This window comes from Lynx canadensis, chromosome B3, assembly GCF_007474595.2.
Source record: "Lynx canadensis isolate LIC74 chromosome B3, mLynCan4.pri.v2, whole genome shotgun sequence".
Taxonomy (NCBI): Eukaryota; Metazoa; Chordata; class Mammalia; order Carnivora; family Felidae; genus Lynx; species Lynx canadensis.
In genome coordinates this window covers 58,268,071-58,292,732 of record NC_044308.2, presented here as the reverse complement: position 1 = coordinate 58,292,732, position 24,662 = coordinate 58,268,071, and the positions used below count along the sequence as shown (strand labels likewise).

Below are 24,662 nucleotides of genomic sequence, written 5' to 3'. Positions count from 1 at the left end.
GCCAGCCATACATCCCAATGTATCATCTTTTCTGTTTATAGTTAATCTCTCCAAGAGCAACCCTCAGTCATGAAGCAGTCCTCTAATACCATGTTTTAATCCCTAGAAATTGGCATGATATATGTATTTTATATACTAAATACATATGTAGTTGTTTTGAATTATATAATACCTGAATTAATGCTTACTATAAAAAATTAAAATGAGAAGTATATAGAGTAAATGAGACAATCCTCTTTTATTTTTTTTTTTCAAAAAAAAATTTTTTTACATTTATTTATTTGAGAGACAGAGAGAGACAGTGTGAACAGGGGAGGGGCAGAGAGAGAGGGAGACACAGAATCTGAAGCAGGCTCCAGGCTCTGAGCTGTCAGCACAGAGCCCATGTGGGGCTCGAACCCATGAACCATGAGATCATGACCTGAGCTGAAGTCAGATGCTTAACCAACTGAGCCACCCAGGTGCCCCGAGAAAATCTTATTTTATCCTATACTTATAATTCCACTCATTTTCCTGTAATAATCACTGATAATAATTTGGTATTTTCTGTGTCATCTATATATTTACATAAGTATGTACACACACACACACACACACACACAGTTTTTTAAAATATAAATGAGATGTTGTATCAGCTAGGATCTCAGTCAGGAAACAGAAACCACACGTTAAACAGGGAAATTTTAATATAAAGAATTATTAACTAGTAATGGGATTAACTACTAAGGTGTAAAAAGAACTCTAAAACAATACAGTAGCAGATATAGGGAGCAGCCACGGCTTCTAAGGTTGAGGCAATGTGCTCAAGGAAGGAACGAATTTGGAAGAGGCCCCTTTCCTCCAAGACTAATAATTGGACTTTACGGAAGAGTGTATGACAAATGATGTCACTGGATGATGAAGTTTGATGAATTGCTGCGCATTGAGACTGGAATGCAGGAAACTGTGGGCTGGACTGCTGAGTTGGAGTGCTGACAAACTCTCCAGAAAACCACTGAGATTCCAGGAAACTGCTCACAAGGATGCTGGCAGAATTAAATGCGAAGTCACAAGAATTCTGTTGAAACTCACTGGGAAGCTGCCTGATTGTCGTGCTGTTGAAACTTGATGTAGGCAAGCATCACTGGGCGTTCTTCTAATACAAAGGAAAAAACAAAAACAAGGAAAGCATCCAGGAACCAGGAAGAGAATCCCTTCTTCCTGCAGTGTCCCTCTAGCACCCCCTAGTGATACAGCTTAAAACCATCAGCTGGCAAAGGAAAAATGTAATTGTCTAGTATCACAAAACAGGGCAATGAAGGATAGATTTGGAGTCGAGGGACAATAACTGATGACTGGCACAGATATGATACTAACTTTTTTCACTTCTTAGGGAATTTTCCATGTTGATACATAGAGATCTTTTTTTAATGATTGGACAATTCCATTCGTCTTCATTTCACTGGTGGACAGTAGCCTATTTACAGTTTTTCACTGCTAAGCAGTGAATATCCTTATGCATATCACTTTGTATGTATGGCAACTATATCTTTAGGTTTGATATCTATAAGTGAAATTGCTGGATCACAGGATATACATATTTTAAACTTTGGTAGGTATGATGCAAATTGATATTCTTGTGTGTGATAATGCTGGTTTAGTCAAATTTTCACCAAAATGGATGTTATAAGCCTTTTCCTTTTTTGCCAATCTGATGGGCAGGAAATGATACTGTTATTCTTTTTTTAATGTTTATTTACTTTTGAGAGAGAGAGCGCACACACATGAGCATGAACTGGGGAGGGGCAGAAAGAGAGGGAGACACAGAATTTGAAGCAGGCTCCAGGCTCTAACCTGTCAGCACAGAGCCCAATGCAGGGCCCAAACTCACGACCTGTGAGATCATGACCTGAGCCAAAGTTGGACACTCAACCAACTGAGCCACCCAGGCACCCCAATACTGTTATTTTTAAATGTTTATTTCTTTATTTTGACAGAGAGCGTGCATGAGTCGGGGAGGGAGGGAGGAGAGAGAGAGAAAGAGAGAGAGAGAGAGAATCCCAAGCAGGTTCTGCATAGTCAGCACAGAGTCCAGTGCAGGCCTTAATCGCACAAACTGTGAGATCATGACCTGAGCTGAAATCAAGAGTTGGATGCTTAAATGACTAAGTCACCCAGGTGCCCTGATACTGTTATTTTAACTTGTATTTTCTTGATTCTTAATGAGACTGGGCATCTTTTCATATGTTTTTGACCATTTGTTTTTCTGTCATTCTGTGAACATTTTTTTTTATTACAAAAATAATCCCTTTTAGTAATTCAGTATCAAACTATATAAAAGAAAAATGATAGTGGTTAACACATAATGAACACCAACTATGGGCCAGACACTGTTCTAAGGACTTTACTTATGTTAAGTACAGTCTCCCAGCCATTACCATCTGAGGTAACTACTGTTTACAGTTGGGTGTGCAGTCTTCTAGATTTTTCTTCTAGGCTAACACAGACATATATAGAATTTTATTCCTTGGGGCTTTTTGTTTTCTTTGGTTTCACAAAAATGGAAACCTCCATATATTGCTTTACAATCTCCTTTCCCCCCGCTTCATTATGTTTTAGACCTCTTTCTAAACCAATATATAAAAATCTACCTCACCCTTTTTAATGTCTTCATAATATTTCATTGTATGGTTACCATAAATTATCCATTCCCATACTAGTGAATGTTTACTTTGAATCAGTTATTTTGCTAAGATAATCAATGCTGCAATGAACATTCATATGCATCCCTTTATACACTCATTACCCTAACCTTTTGATACTATTTCCTGAGAATAAGATGTTAGATTATAGCTTAATTAATCCTCAGATTTTCCTGTCTCTTGTGGTTCAACTCCTGGAGCTTGAAAACACATGTACTACAGTATATGTATATGCTGTGCATTGTATACACATATGTATAATTGTGATACAATTCAGGTTTCCTCTCAAATTACTTAGATGGTGTATTTCTTAAAGCTTTAATAGTCTCTGTTAGGTATTCACTATCTTTCTGTCTTACATTATATCTCTGTAAGTCCTGATCCTTAGTGCAATCGTTTTTCTTTTCTAGTCTACTCTGTATCCAATTTCAAACCAATCTGAGCTATCTCCTTCAAATTCTTAAGTTCTCAGAAAAGCAGGGGTTCTTCCCTGTCTCTATCCCACTTAGGTTTACTGCCCTTTAGTATCTTAATGAACTTAAAATGATGATTAGATATCTCACCTATCCAACCAGCATTCCCAGAGCTCTGCTAATTAGAAAATTCTCTCATTTGCTTCTTTTATGATTATGTATACTCTGTCCCCTTTTTTTGAGCTAAGAATGTTCACATCCATCATTGTTTACAAGGAGAAATTCTGTTTTATGCCTTCTTGTTTTGTTTTTGCTTTATATTTGTATGTGTTTCACTTTTTTTGTTTGTTTTTTGGTCTTTTTGTCTTGCTCCTAAGGCTTTTTTGATGGGTCCTTCAGCATCTCCATTCAATTTTTAAAAAAATTGAGGTGAGAGGGGGCCTGGGTGGCTCAGTTGGTTGAGTCTCTGACTTCGGCTCAGGTCATGATCTCACAGTTCATGACTGCTGTCAGCACAGAGCCCACTTGGGATCTTCTGTTCCCCTCTCTGCTCCTCCCCTGCTCATGCTCTCTCTCAAAAATAAACAAAACATTAAAAAATAATTGAGATGAGATTCACATAACAAAATTAACCATTTTAAATATATAATTCAGTGATACTTAGAACATTCATGATGTTAAATCACCATCTCTATCAAGTTCCAAAACCTTTTCGTTATCCCCAAAGAAAACTCTGTACTCATAGTTGCTCCTCACTCTTCCCTATCCCACGTCTCTAGCTATCACAAAATTACTTTCTGTCTTTATAGATTTACCTGTTCTGGATATTTCATGTAAGGAAAATCATATAATAAGTGGCATTTAGGGTTGGGTTTCTTCAGTAACTAAGCCTAGTGGGTTTTTTTTTTTAATGTTTGTTTATTTTTGAGAGAGAGTGAGAGTGGTGGAGGAGAAAGAAAGAATCTCAAGCAGGTTCTGTACTGTTAGCGTGGAGTCCAATGTGGTCTGAACTCACAGACCATGAGATCATGACCCGAGCTGAAATCAAGAGTTGGATGCTTAACTGACTGAGCCACCTAGGCGCCCCAAGCCTAGTGTTTTTGAGGTTCCTCCACGTTGTAGAATGTATCAGTACTTCATTCCTTTTTATGACCAAGTAAAATTCCACCATATATGTATGTGTATGTATGTATATAAAGGACATCTGGACTGATTCCACCTTTTGGCTGTTGTGAGTAATGCTAGTATGAAAAAATGTGTGTATGTCTACTTGTTTGAACCCCTGTTTTCACTTCTGGGTATATACATAAGAGTGGGATTGCTGGGTCATATGGTAAGTCTATGCTTAACTTTTTGAGGAACCCTCAGTGTTTTTTATAGCAGTTGCCCTATTTACATTTCTACCAGCAGCGCACAAGGGTTCTAATTTCTCCTGATCCTCGTCAACACTTATTTTCTATTTTAAAAATAGTCACGCTAGTGGGCATAGAGTGGTATTTCATTGTGGTTTTCATTTGCATTTCTGTAATAATCAAAGATGCTGAGCATCTTTTCCTGTGCTTGCTGGTCATTGGTATAACGTCTTTGAAGAAATGTTTATTCAAGTTCTTGGCACGTTTTTACTTTTGGTTGCTTATCTTTTTGTGGTTGAGTTGTAACAGTTCTTAATATATTCTGAACACTAGAGCCTTTATCAGATACGTGATTTGCAAATACTTTTCTCCTATCCTGCAGGTCATCTTTTAACATTATTCTTTCTTTCTTTCTTTCTTTCTTTCTTTCTTTCTTTCTTTCTTTCTTTCTTTCTTTTTCTCTTTCTTTTATTTCTCTCTCTGTCTCTGTCTCTGTCTCTGTCTCTCTCTCTGTACTTCTATTTATTTTTGTAAAGAGGTGAATCATGCACTTTGTAATGAAATCCTGAAGGAGACCTAATGTCCCTATGGGATACAATGCCTCCAAGGTAGGTCTTTAAGGCATGAGATAGGCCTGATTCTTTAGATCTATTAGGGCCTATCTTTTCATTTTTCTGATAATGTCCTTAATTTTGATGAAGTCTAATTTATCTTTTTTTCTTGCTTGTGCTTTTGATGTCCTATCTAAGAATCCATTCAGAATCCAAAGTTGTGAAGATTTACCCATATGTTTTTTCCTAAGAGTTTTACATTTAGGTTGTTGATCCATTTTTAGTTAATTTTTGTATATTGTATGAGGTAGCAGTATGGATATCTAGTTTCCTAGCACCATTTATTGAGGAAACTATTCTTTCCTCATTGAATGGTCTTGGCATCCTTGTTGAAAATCAACTGGCCATAAATGTATGGGTTTATCTCTGGATTCTCAGTTACATTTCATTGGTCTTTTTGTCTGTCCTTATGCCAGTACCACACAGTTTTTAGATTACTGTAGCCATGTAGGAAGTTTTGAAATTGGGAGGGGAGTCCTCCAACTTTGTTCTTTGTTCTTGTGTCTCAGTATTGTTTTGACTAATCAGGCTCCATGCTATTCTCAATGAATTTTAGAAGACTGACTTTCCTGTTTCTTAAAAAACAAAAACAAAAACAAAAAACCCTTGTTTTTTGGGTATTGTCTCTTCCTCCTTCAGTTATCTTTCCAGCTGATACCAAAGTTTCCTACATCTTTCCCTTCACTGCCTTTCTCCTACTATCTCACTACCTAAAGCCTGATGGTAGGTTGCTATTGCACTCTGGATCAAGAACGAGGCTGCAGACCTCCTCAACTTCTCTTCCACCCCTGCTGCTCTTAAAATGTATAATAAGGTTTCAGGTTCAGTTATTAAAAGATTATTTCATCTACTCTGTGTCAAAATGTGCATTTAAAAAAATTTTTTTAATGTTTATCCTTGAGAGAGAGAGCAAGCAGGGGAAGAAGGGCAGAGAGAGGGAGACACAGAATCTGAAGCAGGCTCCAGGCTCTCAGCTGTCGGCACAGAGCCCAACGCGGGGCTCGAACTCACAAAACTGTGAGATCAGGACCTGAGCTGAAGTCAGACATTTAACCAACTGAGTCAGCCAGGCACCCCAAGATGTGCATTTCTTATCATATAAATAGTTCCTCAAATTTTGCCTTTGAGCCTCCCCAGATTGATTACTGAAAAGAAAAATTATCTGTCTTCTCCTAATCAATTTGAACATGAGATTCCTGAGTGGTACTTGTTTCAGTTATCATTCCCAACTATGTTACTCTTGCTTCAATGAAAATGCACTTGGGGCGCCTGGGTGGCGCAGTCGGTTAAGCGTCCGACTTCAGCCAGGTCACGATCTCGCGGTCCGTGAGTTCGAGCCCCGCGTCAGGCTCTGGGCTGATGGCTCGGAGCCTGGAGCCTGTTTCAGATTCTGTGTCTCCCTCTCTCTCTGCCCCTCGCCCGTTCATGCTCTGTCTCTCTCTGTCCCAAAAATAAATAAAAAACGTTGAAAAAAAATTTATAAAAAAAAAAAAGAAAATGCACTTAAAATAGGAGAATTCAGAATTAGAGGGGGCCTTAGGAATATAATGCAGACTCCTACTTAAATGTGATCAAATGACACATTTATTTAACTCTGCTGCTTATCCAAAGTCCTCTAAAAAGACAGTAAGCTCAAAATGCATAAGTTTTTGGTGAACAGATGACAGCAACCACATTTTGGAAGCCGTAAAGCAGGAAGAAGTGTGGGACCTGACTTTGCAGAGTAGAAACTCACTAAGCTATTAGTAGGGAAGCCAGAGCAAGCCAATTCTCAGAACCCACAGGACAGCTTAGGCATTAGAGGTACTAGGTACCTCTGAAAGGAGGAGTGTGAGTGAGAAAAAAAAATAAGGGGTAGCTGAGGACAGGGATACTGTACTGAAAATGGGAATTACGTGGAAGTCAGCATTAGATGGTGAGACATATCAGTCTCCTCTTCATCTCAGCTCTGAGAGTGCTGGCAGCCAGGCTTACTCCGTTCCTGCCTCCGTCCACAGGTGATTGGATGATTTTCTCACTGGGGAAATTTGGTAGGCCTGGAAGGGCAAAATCCTGCAATCCTAATAAGATCATCCTACACTGACCAACCCAACCTCCTATCCTGCCTCACCCCTGCTATTGGTCTTCCTCTCTTAAATAGCCAAGGCTTACCCTCAGGCAATCAAGGAAAGCCTGCAGCATGCAAGAGACCAAAATGAACAAAAAAGAACCCAGAGAAACTAGAGGCAATGAAGTTGGTAGGAAAACTTGTTTAAGAAACCCTATTGTCTATCCTTGTAGATATCCTTGTCCCACAAAGGAAAGAACATATTCAAAAGGAACATTCAGAAGAAAAAAGGATGTTTGTAAAATTGAAAATAATATAGTAGCAGCGAAAAAGTCAACAAAAAGTAAGGAAAATGCAAGGTGAGGAGACCCCTCAGAACTGAAACCGGCTAGGCTAACACAACTTACTGTTTACATTTATAAAACTTCTGTTTGAATCTTGTCGCCAACAGAACTTTACTATTACAAGAAACTCTTTCACAGGGCAATAAAGATAGAAATAACTTTGTTCTGGGAATTTCCTTGCCCAGGAAGCCCATTTAAATGAACACCAAATGGGTTAGCTAACCTGTAGCATCAGGTGACAGTTTATCCCTCAAGACTCTGATCCCATCTCAAAATCCTTGCTGTGTCCTCCATCCCTAACTATGATCTTTGTTCAATCCTAATCAAGTGGTAGTGTTGAAAGACCCGCCTTAAACCAGTCTTCGGAACCTCACAAATATCTCAACTTTGCTCTTCCCCCTCTGAGAGGCTACTAGTAGACTGTCCAGTTAGTGCTCTCCCTCAGTAGGAATAAACTCAAGTTTAATTTTATCAACAGGATTTTCAACAATACTTTTTTGGAGCCAAAATCATCACTTCTTAAAAAGTAGTACAGGGGCACCTGGGTGGCTCAGTTGGTTTAGTGTCCAACTTCTGCTCAGGTCATGATCTCACTGCTTGTGAGTTTGAGCCCTGCATCAGGCTCTGTGCTGACAGCTCAGAGCCTGGAGCCTCCTTCAGATTCTGTGCCTCCCTCTGTCTCTCTGCTCCTTACCCACTCGTGCTCTGTCTCTATTTCTTGCTCGCTCTCTCTCAAAAATAAACACTAAAAAAGAAAAAAAAGAAACAAAAACCTACAAGAAAACACATAGGAAAGTGGAAGAAAAAGGATAAGAAATATAAAAAAGATCAATTCTGGAGATTTAATATCCAAGTTACAGGAATTCCAAACAAAACAAGAACAGGGAAAATGGTGAGGAGAAAAACATCAAAGAAATAATTCAAGGAAATTTCCCAGAACTTTAAGGCATAAATTTCCAGAACAGAAGTTGTGATGGATCAAAGGAGATTCATACCAGGGTTAAAACCATGGTTGTAGGAGAGTGTGATGCTAAGTGAAATAAGCCATACAGAGAAAGATACCATATGGTTTCACTCTTATGTGGATCCTGAGAAACTTAACAGAAACCCATGGGGGAGGGGAAGGAAAAAAAAAAGAGGTTAGAGTGGAAGAGAGCCAAAGCATAAGAGACTCTTAAAAACTGAGAACAAACTGAGGGTTGATGGGGGGTGGGAGGGAGGGAAGGGTGGGTGATGGGTATGGAGGAGGGCACCTTTTGGGATGAGCACTGGGTGTTGTATGGAAACCAATTTGACAATAAACTTCATATATTGAAAAAAAATAAATAAAATAAAATAAAATGAGAAACACCAGAAAAAAACAAAAACAAAAACAAACCATGGTTGTAAAATTTCAGAAAACTTTAGACAAAGGCAGAGTTCTTTTGGCTGCCTGCAGATTAAGATTATTGACACCAGATGGCAGTATTGTCTCAAAGGCTCTATTTCTATGAGGGTGTTTTTGTCTTTATAAAATTTCTCTGCTTCTTTCCAAAGCTTTAGAAAAGAGCCTGGGTTATTTCCTTAGTCATGCTCTATCAGAGCTCTTACTCTGATTTCTTCCTAAAAGGCTCTGCTAAAAGGTCACCATACAATCAGCCTGAAAGAAGAAAAAAGACTCAGTTCTCTGAAGAATTGGTTCCATGAGGCTCTGATGGGAAAAAAGACTTTTAAGAGAATGGACTCTGAGCTGTAACTGTTTTAGAGAAGAGGACTTCTGTCATGAAGGGATTCTACAAAACATTCATGCATTCATTCTCTCAACAAGTTTTATTTTTATTTATTTATTTTTAAATTTTTATTTGAGAGAGAGAGCGAGAGCACACAATCAGGGAAGAGGGGCAGAAGGAAAGAGAGAGAATCTTAAACAGGCTCCACGCTCAGCACCCAGCCCTATTGGGGGCTTGATTCCATGACCCTGGGATCATGACTTGAGCTGAAATCAAGAGTCAGATGCTCAACCGACTGAGCCACCCAAGTGCCCCTCAACAAGTTTTATTGACACCTACTATATGCTAGGCATTAGCAATAACCCAGGGGAGAAAATCAGACATTGTCTTTGTCTTCATGGAGCTTACATTCTGAGAGGAGAAATATCCAAAAAACAAGTTAAATCAAATCACATCTCTAGCGGAGGAATTTGATAGAGGTCAAGGTGGAAGTAACACCAGTTTTGTAGGTGGGAGATATAGATGACTTGGATTAGGTTGGTGTTAGGAGAAAGAAAAGTAGATGGATTCAAGATATATTGGAGGTAGAATTGATAGGACTTGGATGTGGGAGGTCAGAGAGCAGGTGCATTAACATCTCTGGATTGAGCAAGTGGCTGGGTGCACAGGTTGACATATTCTTGGGTGAAGACTTGCAGGGAGAGAAGTTTTGGAGGACAGGATGATGGATAAGAATCAAGAGTTCAGTGTAGAATGTTAATTAAATTGCTCCTCCCCAGGCATTTGGGTTCTGGTGGACGTTACTTAACCAGGCTACGATGGAGTTTGCTCCAATCTACTGCCCAACAGAATGGCTTGGACTGGCATTTTTGGTTTAAATTAGTTCACACTTGGCATTCATTAAGTTAAAAATTGCTGTTAACTCTTTCCTTCTATGGAGCAATAGCAAAATCAGCTTAAATTTTTAGTGTTCCCCTCCCCCCCGCCCCCACCCCAGGCTGGGTATTTGAGAGTTAAGGAGAACAAGGCAGCACATTTTACATTTTGTTTTTTGTATTCTGTTCAGATGGAGGACACATCTTAAGGACAAGAAGCTTCTAGAAATGCAAGACCACTTATTTTGATGGATCCTCTCAGGTTGCTATGTACAGGTAAGATCCTGAGTGTGATTCTGAGATGACAGAGGTGAAAACTTCTTCCCTTGACTGGAAGATAGAGACCATCTCTTGTCCCCAACATAGTGCCTGATACATATGTACTCAATAAATACGTGTTGGATTGAAGCCACTCCATCTGGATCATTTTCCCGTTTTCAGACCTTAGTTGAACTCTCCATAGGACTCAAAATACCTCCTATTACCTATTTCCCAAAAAGCTGTTACATAATAAACTGTGGGAGTGGGTGCCTCTCCAGGCTCATCATGGCTTAAGATCGTATCACTGGTTATGTTAGAAAAAAGCACATCTCCTTCCTTTTTCTTATCCTCCACTGCACAGGAATATTTTGCCATCATCAACACAGAGTTAAGGCAGAGCTTAAAAATCAATCTTAGATCTCGACATCAATGTTTTCATTTGCACCTAAGAGGTTGAGTATTCTGTACTGTACTTATAATCCTCAGTTACCTCACTCACCTTCTTTGTTCACTCTGCATTTTCTCTTTACCTATTTGCTTGCACCTTTGGACTGTGCTTTTTTGAAAGTGAGAATTATGTCTTTTTAAGCTTCATACTTGTATACAGTTTAGAACAGTGCTATTATAAGGGCGCGTGGATGGCTCAGTTGGTGAAGTGTCCAACTCTTGATTCTTGGCTCAGGGTTTGTGGGATCAAGCCCCATGTTGGACTCTGTGCTGACAGCATAGAGCCTGCTTGGGATATTCTCTCTCTCCCTTTCTCTCTGCCCTTCCCCTGCTCATGTGTGTGCTCTCTCTCTCTCTCTCTTAAAATAAACAAACAAAAAAAAAGAAGAGTGCTATTTTATAGTCTTGGTAACACAAAGGAGTAGCCTAGGAGAGCTTTAGCTCCCCCCACCAATTTTCATAAACCTTGCAACCCTCCTCCAGAATCATAATTAATACATAAAAAGAAAAATGTTTATGAATTACAAATAAAAGCATCTTTAGAAAACATGTTATTTTTATCGTTGTGTAGCATGCAATCTAAGTAAAAACAGCGTGCTTACTATGCAGAAGCAACATAAAGTTAGGACAAGTCTTGTAGTGGGGTGCCTGTGGCTCAGTCGGTTAAGCATCCGACTTTGGCTCAGGTCATGATCTCATCTTTCGTGAATTCGAGCCCCACGTCAGGGCTCTGTGCTGACAGCTCGGAGTCTGGAGCCTGCTTCAGATTCTGTGTCTCCCTCTCTCTCTGCCCCTCCCCCTCCCCCTGCTCATGCTCTCTCTCTCTCAAAAGTAAATAAACACTAAAAAAAAAAAAAAAAAAAAAAGACAAGTCCTGTAGCTTCCCCTTTCCACCAGACTGCTACTCCTAAGTGGTTCATGGGAAAGAAACCTGACACTCCCAATGCTCAAGAGATTGTTAACAACTCTTGTTAAAGATGGGAGCCAAAAATAAAGAATGGGAGCCAATGCCTGGCAAAGGATGTAGCATTCCCCTGAGAGCTGAGTCTCTCATTTCCTTGTCTTTCCTTCTCCTCTTAGGTTATGTTGTTTTTGTGCTGTGGCCTATATTCTGGATTTTCAAAGGACTCTGCTCTTATTTATCTTTACAAGTGTGATTCGGATCCAAAGCTTATTATGTAGTAAATTCTTTGGGAAGTGACATGTCTAAAGTACTGTGACAAGTCCTCCTTGAACATTTTGCCTGAAATGTTAAGTAAGGAAAAAGTCAGGATACTGTCTGGAAGCCAGACTCTGTTGCAATGCAGATATGGGATATTTAAACAAACAAAAATTCTGGGAAGCTTTTAATGCCGCAACTTTTGGTTCTAAGCATTTGGGGAAGGTAGTTTGGAAACAGCATAGCACATTTATATCTCAATTTAAATAATAAAATGTGTAGAATAGTTTTCCGATATATTACTTTACCCAATTCAGAAGACTTCCTAGTCCTAAATTTTTCTCATAAAAGTGATAACTTCTTTATAGTGTAATCAATCAAAAGAACAAAATAAGAGGTTTAAACATTAAAAAGGAGGTGGCAAATTATTATTATTTGCAGATGACACAATATACCGGAAAACCTAAGGGAATCAACTTAAAAGTTATTAGAATTAAAGAGTATTTGGGGCACCTGGGTGGCTCAGTTGGTTGAGCATCCAACTCTTGATTTCAGCTCAGATCATGATCTCACAGTTTGTGAGTTCAGGCCCCTGCCTGGGCTCTTAATTGACAGCGCGGAGTCTACTTGTGAGTCTCTCTCTCTCTTTCTCTGCCGCCCGTGCATGCTCGCTCTTTCTCTCTCTCTTTCTCAAAATAAACTTTAAAAAGAAGAAATAAGAGGAGTATTCGCTAAGGCAACCTTAGAAAATAAATGTGTAACAATCAGTAGCATTTTTATATTTAAACCACAACCTGTTCAAAATATTATAGGTAAAATTATTACAATCTCAAATCAAAACAGCAATACCAGCAAACCCTAATAGGAAATATACAGAATCTAGATGAATAAAAATATAAAACTTAATAGAGCCTGTAAAATGTCTTTTTTTAAAAAATGTTTATTTTTGAGATCGAGAGCACCAGCTGGGGAGGGGCAGAGAGAGAGAGGGACAGAGGATCCAAAGTAAGCTCTGTGAACCATGAGATCATGACCGGGGCCGAAGTCTGATGCTCAACCCACTGAGCCATTGAGGTGCCCCAAGGATGTAGAAAGTCTTGATCAGAAGACTCCGTGCTATAAATATGTCTATTTTTACTGCCTTGATCTATGGATTCAATGAAATCCCCCCAAAACTATAACTGCATTTTTTTTTTGGTAACTTAATTTTCAGTTCAACTAGAAGAGTAATTACATGAAACTGATCAGAAAAAAAAAATAAATAAAGACTTATAAGGGAAGACTTAGCTCTGGTAGCCAGCCTCCAAGATGGATTCTAATGATCTCTGTCTGTCTTCTGGTTTTCACACCCTCATGTTGTCCCCTCCCACACTGTACCAGGGTAAGGTTAACAGATAAAATATAGAATGCCCAACTAAATTTGAGTTTCAGACAAGCAATGCATATTTTTTAGTATAAGTGTATCTTCAATATTGCATGCGACATAGTTATACTAAAAAGTCTTGGTTTTTATCTGAAAATCAAGTTTAACTGGGAGTACTATATTTTTATTTGTTAAATCTGGAAACCTATTAAACCAGGGTTGGTCTGACCAGTAGCATATGACAAAAGTAATGGTATGTCATTTTCAAGATTGGGTTATAAAAGACTGTGGCTGCCATCTTGGGCATCCTCCCGCTCCCCAGTCTCTCCCCTGGAGGAAGCAAGTTGCCATGTTGTGAGCAGCCCTATGGAGAGTCCTATATGACAAGGAACTAAAACCTCTGGCCAACATTAAGTGAGGAACTGATGTCTGTCAACAATGTCAGTGGGCTTAGTAGTGGGTTCTTCAACCCCAGTCAAGCCTTGAAATGACTGCAGCCCCAGCCAGCACCTCTACGGCAGTCTTGTAAGAGACAGCCAAAACTACTCAGCTAAGCTGCTACCAGATTCCTGGACTCTAGAAATTGTGCAAAATAATAAATGTTGTTTTAAGATGCTACATTTTGGGGTAATTTGCTATGCAGGAATAATTACTAATACACTGACCCAATTAGATATTTAATCTTCAAATTACAATGGTAAAAACAGTTTGGTATATTATGCAGAAATCTACACTTAAATGAAATAGTATTTGAGAGTCTAAAAATTGAAAATATATATGGGAGTTTTTTGTATGATGCAGGCATCATTTGAAATCAATGTGGAAAAGAATTAGTAAATAAATGACATTGGGATGATTGTGTAGCCATTTAGAACCTTGCTTTATTTCAAATTCCACTTCATTGTTGGTAAATTGAGAAGGGATTGGCTTTTGTATATTAATCTTTTATCCTGCATCTTTGCTATAATTGCTTAATAGTTCCAGGAGTTTTTCTGTTGATTTTTTCAGATTTGCTACATAGACAATGACTTCATTTGTGAACAAAGACAGTTTTATTTCCTCCTTCCCAATTTGTTTACCTTCTATTGCCCTATTTCATTAGCAAGGACTTCCAGAGTGATGTTCCACCCTGCCAAGGTGGAAAGGGACATCCTTGCCTTGTTCCCGATCTTAGTGGGAAATCTTCTAGTTCTCATCATTAAGTATGATGTTAGTTGTTATCAAGTTGAGGAAGCTTCCCTCTATTCCTAGTTTTCTGATAGATTTTATGAAGAATGGGAGTGGGATTTTGTCAAATACTTTTTCTGCATCTATTGATATGATCATGTAAGTTTTTTAACCTATTGATGTAATGGATTACATTAATTGATTTTCAAATCTTATACCAACTTTGCATACCTGGGATAAATCCCATTTGTTCACGGCATATAATTCTCTTTATACATTATTGGATTTGGTTTACTAATATTTTGTTAAATATTCTAGCATCTATATTCATGAGAGTCTGTCTATAGTTTCTTTTTCTTGTAATGTCTTTGGTTTTGGTATCATGGTAATTCTGGCCTCTTAGTTAGGAAGTGTTCCTTCTGCTTCTATTTTTAGGATGAGATTATGGAGAATTGGTGTGATTTCTTCTTTAAATGTTTGGTAGATTTCACCAGTGAACCCATCTGGGAATAATGTTTTCTTTAAAACAAATTTGAAAAAAAAAAACAACCCATATTTTATTTAGATTGAAATAAGCTTATTTCACTGAAATAAGATGAAATTAAAATTCACTTATTATTTAGATTGAAATAAAATTGACTTTCCTCACTAAAAATAATAGCCATATTTTGTGCATTATTCCTAGATAAACCACAAGCCCCTTATTTTTGTAAGTTTTCCCGATCAAGATGAGGAAGTAGATACAGTCACAGAAAAAGACAGAAGAAAATAGATATACCAATTGTCAGTATCCATGGCCTCTGATTCTGTTTGATCATGAAACAGAAGTGTTTAACATATACCTGATTAAAAGCTTAAGACTCAGAAAGGTGTACGCTCAATAAAATAACAAATACAACAACCAGATATGGAACAAGAATGGCAGTCACTTCCATTTGAACTTCAACTGTAACTTGTTCCTTTAGGTTCACTTAACAAAGATAAAACCTGCACTAACACTCTTGTTTAATGAGCTCACTGTTTTCCTTTCCTTGATAATTCCATTAACTGTACATTACAAATCTTTAACAATATACTTAAAAACCCAACTAGTCAAAGGTCAGTTGTAAATTTCTTTGTAACATTTTATAAAATCTATTTTTTCCTCCCACACCTCCCCAAAATTTATTCCTTCAAAGAAGTGATAACTCAATACAATTGGATCTTCAGTGATAATAAATGTTATATCCAAAATGATTTTAAACATTCCTAGAGTGCCAGAACTGGAGATCATGCAGAAATGAAATATGGTACTTGCAATACTGTCTTCTGGAAGAAAAATATATCTTCAAGGTGTGAGCATTAAAATAGTGGTTGCTCAAACCAACCAAGTGGCTGATATATTCAGTAAGAGGCCCATAGAAAAAGATGTTCAGTGATTAAACAGCCTACATATACCTTACAACTTTGCCTTCAAATTTTAAACATAGGAGAAAACCTATTTTTAAGCATTTTTAAAGGTATTTTTTTATGGTTTATCAATTACCTGTAGGCAATTCTGACTTGTTTGTGTAGCACTGACTTGTTTGTGTAGAGATTGATATATGGGTCTACCATTAAATACAGATAATGTTTTATATAAAACATTTATGTTAGGCAAAGCCAAGTTCCTTAACCTTCATTCTGTCAAAGTGTTCCCCAGGAATGCTTTTGAGATGCTTTTGAGTGTTTTCACAGCAGTCATTCTTAAACAAATCACAGGAAGAATACACAAGACTTTCAGCAATGCATAAACATTAGGAAGAAACTTGAAGCCAGGCAGATGGAGGGCTTCCTAAGTGGTGGATGGGAGCTCTACCTCTTTCCTTCTGTGTTTCTATGTGATTTTCTAACAGGGAAGCTGGGCTGAGAGTGTGTCAGGATTGGCTAAGTCACTTCTGTACAAGTCAGTCAGCATGGGGCTCTCTGTTACATTGAATTTGAGCTGTCCCATGACAGACAATACCCGAAATAAGCATTTTCAGGCTTTGAGGTGTTGTTCTGAGAATATATCTTTAAGTTCCTGAGTAATAACTTGTCCTGTTGCAACACTTAGGGATCTTTTATAGTGATTCTCAGAGGTTAGTTGAGATTCCAAGTTACCTTGCTGAGCTCTGTGGAATTTCTTAGGGAGTTTCATTTGAATATCAGGTTGGTTATCAAATTTATGGCTTCCTCAAGCCAAAATCGGTGGTAAGTTTTAGAGTTTTCCATCACCTTATTAGTGAATGCAAAACTGCAGAGAAGCTGCTAGCTGCAAAGAAAACATCCAAGATTTGTCATGTGGGGATTTTGTCCAAGGACTCTTGTAAAAGATAGGACTTTTTTTTTTAAGTATTTATTTATTTTGAGAGAGAGACAGCGTGAGTGGGGGCCAGGGGGCACAGAGCAGAGAGAGAGGGAGACAGAGAATCCCAAGCAGGCTCTGCACTGCCAGCACAGAGCCCACTGTGGGGCTTGAAACCATGATTTCATGACCTGAGCCAAAACCAAGAGTTGGATGCTTAACTGCCTGAGCCACCTAGGTGCCCCAAGATAGGCTATTTTTAAGAACAGTAATGACAAAAATAAAATTAAAATCTGTTGATGGCAGAGGGACAGATTCTCGGCCAGTTACAGTTATTCCGTCTAATACTTATGTCGCTATACCATCTAAACATAAAACAAGTGCTTGTAGGAAATCTATAAAAATTTCAAAAACACCATGCTTGTCTCTCAATTGAGAATGACAAGTTTCCTTCAGGTTATTACTCTTTTCTTCATTGTTCTGAAAAAAGACAGAAATTACATTGTCATATATGAGTTGTGGTGATTGATGGGTAAAAGAACAGACTTCCTCAATCGTTCCCAATGCAACTGATACTGCCATAACTGGCACTGGTTTGCCAACCACATATTTAAGGCACAGGAAGAGCAGAGTGTGTAGAGAGCTTAGGACTATTTCTCTAAAAGTCTTGAAGCAGTTTTCATTTTTGATGAAAATCTACTGGACATATGGTACTCCTGGCCTTGACAGTACTCCATATTTAGTCCCCACTTCACGGTTATTATAGTGTGAAATTACACACCCAAAATTATCTTCATTAAGGCAGACATTATCTTCATAGGGCAGGAAGCCCACAAATTCTTCTCCCAGGTATGGATTCATCAACAGGTGGGTGTTCCCCTACTATGTCCACATACCACCAGTGATCATGAAAGGGAAGTGAATCTCAGTTGCCTGATGGTTTCTTCCTGAGTGCAGCACTCACAGATCCAATGTCTGACTCTTGCTGTTTTTCAATGGAACTTGTTAGTTGGTGCCTTGAAGTGCTTTCTCAAGACCTCTTCACTAGAATTTATCCTGCACTTCAGCAATGCTTGAAAGATACAGGAATATAGAGTTTATGAGATTTCATCAGCTTCAGGTCCTTCCAGAGGTAGATTTTGTTTACTTAAGAATCAAAATTTCAAATAAAGATTTTAGGTATTGTTTTCCTTCTCTTCAAGGGTTAGAGGTAAAATGTCTTTATCCAGTTCTTTACCTCCCGCATTGGGGTTCTAGGCATAGCTGTGTATGTCTTTATTGTTTTGTTCCTGGACAGAAGGTTCATCAATTTTTTTCTCTTTTTTTTTTTTGTTTTTATGTTTCAATGTCCTGATTTCATCTTCACTCAGTTCTTTTATTCACTTTCTATGTTTATAATGCAGATTGTTCAGACAACTTGTACGATAAAAATTTGTCCTATAAGGACTAGTTCTGCAGATTGTAGGGGTCTCCAAGTGTTTGGCACATAATCAGTAATGTTGTCTCTTCTAAGTTTTATCTTTTAAGTCTGCTCTTCTATAATCTTCAGCTACTTCTGCATCTGGCCAGGTCCCCCCGGGGAGCCTGAAGAAGAACAGGCCTGACTCTTCCTCGTGCAGTGGGGGCTGTGAAGGAGTTAGGTGTCCCTTCCCTACAGGTCCAGCTCTCCCCTTCCTATCTTCTTAGGGCAGCTCACCCTCAGGTAGGTTAGGGGAGGAGAGCCAGCCCATCACCTTCAACCTAGAATTCTATGCTTAAACTATTGATTAAATATGAGAGTAGAAAAAAGACCTTTTTTAGACATGCAGACTTTCAAAAAAATTTTACCTCCCTTGCACCCCAGTGTAGTCAGTCGTCTAAAGTGGCCCCCAGCGAGTCTGCCTGAGTATGGGCTGGCCCTAGTTCATTACTTCTAATGAACAGAATAGGCAAAATTGATGGATATCACTTCAGAGATTAAGTTACAAAAGACTGACTTGGTCTTGCTTGCATTTTCTCTTTTTCTCTTGCTTCCTTGTTCTGATAAAATCAACTATCTTTTTAATGAGCCACCCCTTGGGGTGCCGGGTGGCTCATTTGGTTGAGTGCCCAACTTCTGCTCAGGTCATGATCTCACCGTCTGTGGGTTTGAGCCCTGCATCGGGCTCTGTGCTGACAGCTCAGAGCCTGGAGCCTGTTTCGGATTCCGTGTCTCCCTCTCTCTCTGCCCCTCCCCGCTCATGCTCTGTCTCTCTCTCTCTCTCTCTCTCTCTCTGTCAAAAACAAATAAACATTAAAAAAAAATTTAATGAGCCACCCCATGAAAAAGTCAATGCAGCAAGGAAACCAAGGGAGGCCTCTGGTCATTTGCTCCTGAGGAACTGAGGATCTCAGTCCAATAGGAAACACTTTAAGTCTATTACCAAAAAGGATAGCCATGACCTCCCCCAGTAGTAATCCCCTAGTATGTCCTCTAAAAAAGGAAGCAGAGAGAACACGAACACCACATGGAAAATTCTATTTCTAATCCAGGGGTTTTCAGCTGGGGGCAGCTTTGTCCCTTGGGGACATCTAGCAACATCTAGAGACATTTTTGATTGACATGACTTGAGTTGGGGGACACTACTAGCATCTAGCAGGTAGAGGCTAGAGATGCCACTAAACATCCTAACAATGAATAGGACCACCCCACAACAAAAAATTATGTCAAACAGTGTCACCTGAATGTCAATAGTACCAAAGTTACAAGAAATCTTGTTCTAACTTAATAGTTTGATTCTTCAACTTGTGGTTGCTGTCCCACCTATGGGTAGTTTGCCTATATACTTTTTGTTTGTTAAGCCTGGCAAAGTATAGAATATTGCTGGATAAAAACTAGTTGTAAAAATTTAACCATGGGAGGCTAATAAGGGTACTGGGCATGAGATCTGTCAGCTACAGCAAGTAAGTGCAAGAATGAATCCATAATTTCTTTTTTTTTTTCTTTTTAGCAATATCATCTTTTAATAGCTGCCTTCCTGTGATATTATGAATTATAATAAGAAATATATATTTGGCCTTTGTCCTGTTTCTAGTGCAGACCTTCTAAAAGGCTTGGAATTTCTTTTTTTTTTTTTTTTTTTTTTTTTTAATTTTTTAAAAAAAATTTTTTTTTCAACGTTTTTATTTATTTTTGGGACAGAGAGAGACAGAGCATGAACGGGGGAGGGGCAGAGAGAGAGGGAGACACAGAATCGGAAACAGGCTCCAGGCTCTGAGCCATCAGCCCAGAGCCTGACGCGGGGCTCGAACCCACGGACCGCGAGATCGTGACCTGGCTGAAGTCGGACGCCCAACCGACTGCGCCACCCAGGCGCCCCAAAGGCTTAGAATTTCTTAAGTGGTGAAAGAGATAAAGGTACCTTTTGTCATGTTAATGAGGTGAATTTTGGAATGCCCCTGGGTCTTCTAAGAATTGGGCTGATTGCTGGATTGTAGGGTTGGGACTTTCAGTCCCACCCTTATACCTCTTGGGAGGGGAGAATGGCTGGAGATTGAATAGATTTCCAATGGCTGATGACTTCATCAATCATGCCTATGTAATAAAGTCTCCATAAAAATTTAGAAATGGACAGTTTGGTCAGCTTCCAGGTTGGTGAACTGGGAGAGCTGGAAGTGCTGGGAGAGTAGCACACCTATGCTGGGCATGGAAGCTCCATGCCCCTTGCCATATACCTTGCCCTGTGCATCTCTTCCATCTGGATGTCCACCTGTATCCTTTATTATATACTTTTATAATAAACTGGTAAATGTGAGTAAGTGTTTCCCTGAGTTCTGTGAGCTACTCTAGCTAATCAGTTGAATCTGAAAGGGTACAGGTCATGAGAACCTCTGATTTATAGCCAGTTGCTAAGAAGAAGCACAGCTAACAACCTGGACTTGGAACTGGCATCTGAAATCCAAGGAGTGGATCTTTGGAACCTCCAGTCTATAGGTGGTTGGTCAGAAGCATAGGTGTTAACTTGAGCTTGTGAATGGCTTCTCAAGTGGAGGGTATTCTTTTGGGATTGAGCCCTGTCCCTTTGGAGTCTGATGCTATCTCTGGGTAGACAGTTCAGAATTGAGTTGAACTCTATAGAACACCTACTTTGTGTCCTGAGCATTGTGTGGTGGTGTGTGTGGGACAGGGTGGGGAGCCTCCTCCACACACATGTCAGAATTGGTCTTAGAACCATTTTTCTTCCCTAGAAAAAGTACCTACAGCTGTGTTCCAGAAACTCTGGAAGTATCCGTAATGATTTTTTTTAGTTTCTCTTATAAATGCTCATTCTATGTTGGTGGCTTAAGATTGTACCCTTACTTCATGCTTGGTTTTGTCTCTTCTGTGCTGGACTTGATTTTATCTGTGCCTCACAGTCGCATATTTGCTTCAGCCTAAACTCTGCGCCTTTTAGGACAATCCTGACACAGTACCATATCCAAGGGCTTGCTGGTTTGAGGGCAGGGGAAGTTTAAACACCTATAACCAAATTGTTAGCAAATTGTTAATCCATGTATACCTGAAGTTCAGCATTAGTGAATATCTATTAGGGTAGATTTTTAAATAATTTACCTGCAACTATAGTATAGATCATATTACTTAAAGTTACAAAGCTTTTCCAGTATTGACTAGCTTCACAAATTTTGTTTTAGTATTATGTCCAAGGTGTCTGGAGCCATAGCATAGCGGAGCATTCAACATTGTATCCAGACACAAAAAATGGTTTGGCCAGTTGGAGTAATTGTTAGCTGATCCTAATTGTTGACTATTTTCAACCAAATAAACATTTAATGATTAGTTGGTAACTAGTCCCAGATTTGTGTTTTTTCAACAGTTATAAAGCCATTGTTATTGGACAGTCCCAAATTGATGGGCATCTATGTTTCACACCTTACTCCAGAATGTAAACATTACAAGTTTCTTTAGATTTATGACTTACAAGCATAAGTTGTTTTTTTTAAATTAAATATTTTCAAATGAGTTTGTTACTCCAGCTTTCTCTTCTGAGATTTTTAGCCTTCCACATGTGATATTAAGAGGTTTTGTTAGTCATCCTCTGTTCTAGTTATCTATTGCTACATGACAAGCCACCTCTAAATCTAGCAATGTGAAAACAACAGTTTTACTATCCTCACAGAATTCCGATGGGGCATGGTAGGGATGTTTTGTCTCTGTTGCGCTCTGTCCAGAGCCTCAGCCAGGAAGACTCAGTGTTCAGTGGTGACTTGAACAGATGGGCAGTGGAATCATCATGAGGCTTCTTCACTCACATGTGAACACCTAGGCTGGGAAGGCATGAAGGCTGGGCAAAGCCAGGGCTGTTGACCAGATCACTTACATAGGGCCTGTCTCTCTGGCTTTGGCTTCTCACAGGGTGCTGGCTAAGTTCCAAGATGGAGCTTTCTGAGAGTGTTCCAGGAGACGCAGGTGGAAGCTGTAGGGCTTGTTATGACCTAGTTTTAGAAGTCACGTAGCATTTCTTCTATTCTGTTGCAGAGATCAGTGAACTATGACCTCGTGCCAAATTCAGCATGCCACCTGTCATTGTAAATAAAGTGTTATTGGAACATAGCCATGTCCATTTGTTTACATTTTGTCTATGGCTACTTTCATGCTACAATTTAGAGTTGAGTAGTTGCAACAGAGACCTTAAGGCCTGCAAAGCCTAAAATATTAACTATCTGGCCCTTTACTGAAAAGGTGTGCTGAGCCTTGCTCTATTGGTTAAAGCCATCACAGCCTCTCAGTGTCATGGGAACCCCACTCTTGGGGGAAGGTATGTCAAAGAAGTTACACCATTTTTTGAAAATTACCATAGCACCCATTTACCTCTCAGATTTTAATCCTTGTTTGGTTTTTAATTGTGTGGGCTACTTAAAATAGCTCTTCTCACATATGTGAATGCATGCTGAAGTTCTGTGAGAGCAGGTTAAAAAGTGGGAGTCAACTGTGGTATTTCAAGTTTTATTCTTTTGAAATTTGCCTGTTTCAGCTCTATGGGTAAATGTTTTCCTAATAATTTTTTCAAAGAAAGGTTAGAAGCATTAACCTGTGTTCACAGAGCTAATGCAGGGATAAAGAAGACCTTTAGTTTCTGGAAAAAAAAAAAAGAAGAAGAGGAAGAAGAAAACAAAGAGAAAGATGGTAAACAGTTGTCTGAACAGTTAAGCTTCACTTGGTCAACAAGTTTCAGGTTTTAGAAATCATTACTTATTTATGAAAAAATTTTAATCTAAATATGCTATATTGGTACAATTTTAATTAACCCCAATTTCCTCATCTATAGAATGAAGGGGTTGGGTAGTCAGTGGTTCACAACCCTGGCTACATATTCAGAACATAGGGGCCCAGGCCCTTATCTTAGATAATTAAACCAGAATATCTGGAGGTGGGGCCCCCACAGGTTTTAAAAGCTCCTCGGATTATTTTCATAAACTACAGCCAGGACAGAGAAATTGGTGGTTAGGGGATTGTAGGCTCCTTTTCAGATGGAAAAATTTCCTTGTTCTGTGATAAAGGGAATATGAAAATGGAAAGTTTCAGGTGAAGAGGGAAGAGCCAAGATGGCAGAACAGCATGGAAAGTGTTTTTGTGTCTCTTGTCCCTGAAATGCAGCCAGATCAACACTAAACCATCTTGCACACCTAAAACACTGATTGAGGATTAACGCAACAATCTGCACAACCTGAACCACAGAACTCAGCAGAAAGAGAAAAAAATTTATTTTATTTTCCATTTTTATTAAAAAGATTTTTCTTTAATTTTTTTCTACTATGTATTTTACTTTTTTGTAAATTTTAAAAATTCTATTTTATATCAATCATTTCGTTTTATTCTATTTTATTGTATTCATTTTTTCAAATTTTCAAATGTTTTCCTTTTTCCCCCCTTTTTTCTGCTTTTTCTTTTCTTATCTTTCCTTTTTTTCTCTAATCTGTCAAGCTCCTTTCAGCAACCAGACCAAAACACACCTAGGATATAGCATCCCTTATTTAATTTTTTTTGTGTTGCTTTTAATTTTTTTTTTTTACTTTATTAATTCCTCTCCTTCCTTAAAAATGATGAAATGAAGGAATTCTCCCCAAATGAAAGAACAGGAAGAAATGACAGATAGGGACTTAATCAACACAGATACAAACAAGATGTCTGAACTAGAATTTAGAATCACGGTAATAAGAATATTAGCTGGGGTTGAAAAAAGCATAGAATCCATTTCTGTGGAGATAAAAGAAGTAAAAGCTTGTCAAGATGAAATAAAAAATGTTATAACTGAGCTGCAATCTCTAATGAATGCCACGGCGGCAGGGATGGATGAAGTAGAGCAGTGAATTTAACAATATAGAGGACAAACTTATGGAGACCAATGAAGCAGAAAAAAAGAGGGATACTAAGGCAAAAGAGCATGATTTAAGAATTAGAGAACTCAGTGACTCATTAAAAAGGAATAACATTAGAATCATAGGGGTCCCAGAAGGTGAAGAGAGAGAAAAAGGGGTAGAAGGTTTACATGAGCAAATCATAGCAGAAAACTTTCCTAACCTGGGGAAACAGACATCAAAATCCAGGAAGCACAGAGGACTCCCATTAGATTCAACAAAAACCAACCATCAATAAGGCATATCATAGTCAAATTCACAAAATACTCAGGCAAGGAAAGAATCATGAAAGCAGCAAGGGGAAAAAAGTCCTTAACCTACAAGAGAAGACAGATCAGGTTCACAGCAGACCTATTCACAGAAACTTGGCAGGCCAGAAAGGAGGGCAGGATATATTTAATGTGCTGAATTGGAAAAATATGCAGCCAAGAATTCTTTATCCAGCAAGGCTGTCATTCAAAATAGAAGGAGAGATAAAAAGTTTCCCAGACAAATGAAAATTAAAGGAGTTCATGACCACTAAACCAGTGCTGCAAGAAATTTTAAGGGGGACT

The 24,662-nt window shown here is 38.7% G+C and overlaps 1 pseudogene; it reads right to left on the bottom strand.

The window, feature by feature from the left end:
* Window positions 1–15,950: 15,950 nt before the first annotated feature.
* Window positions 15,951–18,464, bottom strand: LOC115516995 (annotated as a pseudogene).
* Window positions 18,465–24,662: the final 6,198 nt, after the last annotated feature.